Source organism: Antedon bifida, chromosome 3 (assembly GCF_963402885.1).
Source record: "Antedon bifida chromosome 3, ecAntBifi1.1, whole genome shotgun sequence".
Lineage (NCBI taxonomy): Eukaryota > Metazoa > Echinodermata > Crinoidea > Comatulida > Antedonidae > Antedon > Antedon bifida.
Genome location: NC_136228.1, coordinates 23,290,786 through 23,294,715, shown reverse-complemented (window position 1 = coordinate 23,294,715; position 3,930 = coordinate 23,290,786). Strand labels below are relative to the sequence as shown.

The 3,930-nt window shown below is 34.0% G+C and overlaps 1 pseudogene across 1 annotated transcript; it reads left to right on the top strand.

Annotated features, from left to right (window-relative positions):
* The first annotated feature begins 1,972 nt into the window (after positions 1 to 1,972).
* LOC144838301 (uncharacterized) lies at positions 1,973 to 3,295 on the top strand (annotated as a pseudogene). Its single transcript, XR_013611626.1, has 3 exons — positions 1,973 to 2,142; positions 2,240 to 2,558; positions 2,673 to 3,295. The product of XR_013611626.1 is annotated as an uncharacterized LOC144838301 (transcript).
* The last annotated feature ends 635 nt before the right edge of the window (positions 3,296 to 3,930 follow it).

The following is a 3,930-nucleotide window of genomic DNA, read 5'->3' as shown; positions in this document are numbered from 1 at the left end:
TTATATACCATAGGTCTATCGGCCCCAGATTACTGAAGACCTATCAATCATAAAAATACCATACATGACCTTTTTGTTTTCCTGCTGTCTCTTCCAGTTTAATTTTATTTTTTGGTGTCTGTCTTTCCCTTGATGACATGAATATTGCTTTCTGCCAAGATGAATAGCAGGCAAATTGTCATCTTTTAACACATCTTTCAGCTGCCAGCAAAACCTTTTTTTTGACATCCAATCTATAGATACTCATAGAGGAAAAGAAAATTGTGATCGAGATTTAGGCCTATTAACAGGCCTAGCCTAAAATAGTAATTATAAGCTTGAATAATTCACGGACACAATCCTGTTTTTCATTATTTAAAGGCTGTGCTGAAAACAGAACAGACCTAAATTACTGGGTGTTTCGAAACTAGAGACCCGAGACCAAAGACCCGAGACCCAATACGAAAAGGGAGACACCACTATACAAAAAGGGAGACCCCACTATACGAAAAGGGAGACCCCACTCTACGAAAAGGGAGACCCCAAATATACGAAAAGGGAGACCCAAATATACGAAAAGGGAGACCCCACTCTACGAAAAGGGAGACCCCAAATATACGAAAAGGGAGACCCAACTATACGAAAAGGGAGACCCAACTATACGAAAAGGGAGACTAAATATACGAAAAGGGAGACCCAAATATACGCTATTATGCTAATTACTTACTTATTTACATACAACTTGTCCTATTGGTATATAAGCACTCTAGGCGTTGTTTACTGTTCTGATGATGAGAAGAGTTTCTCGAAACATGTCACATTTAAGGCAGTTTGCCTTTATTATTAAATGCCTCGCTATAGTCATTTTAACTCGTAAGTTTGGTGGTATTCTTCATGATTTAAATAAGATACACATTAAAACTATTCCCAGGAAAGTGGATTCCCTTTTTTGTAAGTAAGATTATTTTCCTAATTGCTATTGGTACTCTACGAACAGCAGCATTTCTAAATTGGTGTCGGTGTCTTCTAGGCTTGCCAAACGCATTCAATACATTTCTACATAAACTATAAAATATGATATATACAAAATATGCCCTTTCAACTTATTAAAGCTCTTTATCTAACCTCTATAATCTATAATCATTTTCTTTGTATTATGTTAAAATGTAATTTAAATCAAGGCAGCTATGCATAAAGGAAACATACAATGTACAGTACCTAATGTAGCCTCATTTGCGAATATTGTATTGTATAATACTGGATAATACAAGAATATTTCTTGTTGCTAAAAAATCCCTGAAACACAACCCCTTAGGTTGATGTAAAGGCGGATAGAACCTTCTGGAGTAGTTGGGATCTCCCATTCGTTGGATATGATTTTATTCAAACAGTATTCAAACAGACCACGATCACATGGGTATTGGTCTTTACTTGATTCTTTACAAAGATCTATTCTCCTCTGATCTACCTACTTGATGTGATCCCTGCTTTGATAAACCAGTGGCAGCTGAAACATCACTAGAGGGCGTCCATTGGTAACATGGTCTTGCTTAGACCTTCTTATCAAATGAGTGTCCCATAACTCCGCTGTTCTATCAAGATCATCCTGCATAAATGTAGAAAATGATAATCATAAATACATAATTCATAATCTATAGCTAAACATTATTTAAAAAATGCAATATCTTTTTAACCAGAAGCTGTACAGTAGGTATGGCATATGAAGGTGTGTTGAAAATAACCGTAATTGCTAACCATTTTGTTTGTTTATTTGATAGAATCTTGATTAATTCGTATGCGTTCAAGGACACAAGTATGGAAAATTGAAATCTTATTCGATTATATTTCTATTTGGTTTAAATTATGAAGAGATAATTGAACGCATGTTTATGGAACATGACGTCCTGTTGAGTGTGCGAACTCTTAAGTGAAGACTTAAAGAAATGAGTCTTTTTTTTGGAGAAAATATCATTCTGATATACTAGATGTTGCGATGTTTATTGAGGATCAAATAAATGCATCAGGTCAATTACATGGGTACAGATGGATGCACATGCGATGTGGTGTTTTAGATCCGGATGAAGTTGCTCTAAGGAAAAGAAAACGACTACAGAGGCGACGTTATTTGGTACCAGGCTCGAACTTCATGTGGCATATAGACTCGTATGATAAACTGAAACCTTATGGTATATGCATCAATGGATGTATTGATGGTTTTTCTAGACGTGTAATATAGTTAGAGGCTAACTCAACTATTAAGGGATTCTAAGGTAATAGCCGGATATTATATACAAGCAGTTAGAAATTATATGGGTTGTCCCAAATTTGTACGAACCAACTTTGGAACAGAAAATTCAGTTGTCGGTTCGATGCAACAGTTTCTATCGAAAGAAAATAGCAGTTTCATCTGTGGTACAAGTCAGCATAATCAAAGAATAGAGAGTTGGTGGAGTATTCTTCGAAAACACTGTGCACAGCTCTGGATGGATGTATTTAAACAATTAAAAAATGATGGAAGGTTTGATGGTGGCCACATCGACCAGTCGTTGATACAGTTTTGCTTCATGAAACTTATTCAGGTAAATGAATACAATTCGAAACAAACAATTGTTCATTCATGATTTTTAAAAACTAACTAGCAGATAATTAACATAAACTATTCAAGTGAATATTTGGTTTATTATTCTTCTCAGAAAGAACTGGACATAATTGTAAACGAATGGAATGCCCACCGTATTGCAAAATCAAGAAACTGTCACGGGCCTTTTGGAAGGCCCGAAATGATGTATACCATGCCCCATCTATGGAGGAGAAGAATTCATTGTAGGTGTTGAAGCCGATGAAATTGATGTATGTGGTACTGAATGTACTTTTAAATGTCGAATTCCTTGTGATAAAGATGTTTTTGACCTGTCTTCAATTCTGATGGAAGAAAGGCAATTAACAGTACCAACAAGTTGTGACGAAGGATTGCAACTGTACAACAGTTTAAGAAACTTACTTTTAGAAATTGTTTGATCGTTGTGTTTAAACACTATACTTTCATAGAATCTGTTTCTTAAGAAGGCCTACCTTTTGGCCCATGCAATTATATTTTTGGCCAACACAATTGTAAACAACGTTCCTGTTTATTCTGTTTTATTGTAAAATCATTAAGTTGTAATGACAAAAAAAAAACAGTAAAGCAATCAGTTTATATTTTTATTTTTAAAAAAAGCAGGCAAATTTAAAATGAATATTGGACTATTTCTTTCTCAGCATCCTAATGTGTACGGTAAATTGTATTCATTAGTATGAATTTAATTTCTGTAGTGGTTCTCGGTATATTATTAAATATATATTTTTAAAACTGTAATGTTGCATCTATTCAATAATAAAATGTAACTGTCTATTATATTACTGTATGTGTGACTTATTTCTCCCAACAAAACAAATATGAGGGCGTTTAAACGCTCTAATTGGGGTATAACAAAGGTACTCCGAACATCATAAAGCCGTAATTAGAGAATCACGATGTTGTGATTATGACGCCTATACATTTTATGGGGTTAGGAATCTATTGGTTTCTGCCCTCAGCATCATTATCATTATCATTTTGATTGTTCAAAACTATCTGTCAACAATGTAAAGATATAAAACTGTAAAAATGCAATAAATTCATACCAATGTACACAAGAAATGATAACGGTAGAATCATATAAAATAAAAACTGATGACACCAAAAGTAATGGTACTTGTTTGACTACTAAATTAAAAAAACAATGAAAGTGGTTCAGCATTAGCAATATAAAACAGCTAATGAAACGATTCTAGAGTTTGGAAAGTAAAAAGTTCGATATTCTACTCATACTGGAATGAGAAACTTTCAAGAAAAACAATGGAAACAATACACAGAAACGTGGAATTGACACATATAGAAAGAAAAATATACGACCAAATCTACGTCTTTTC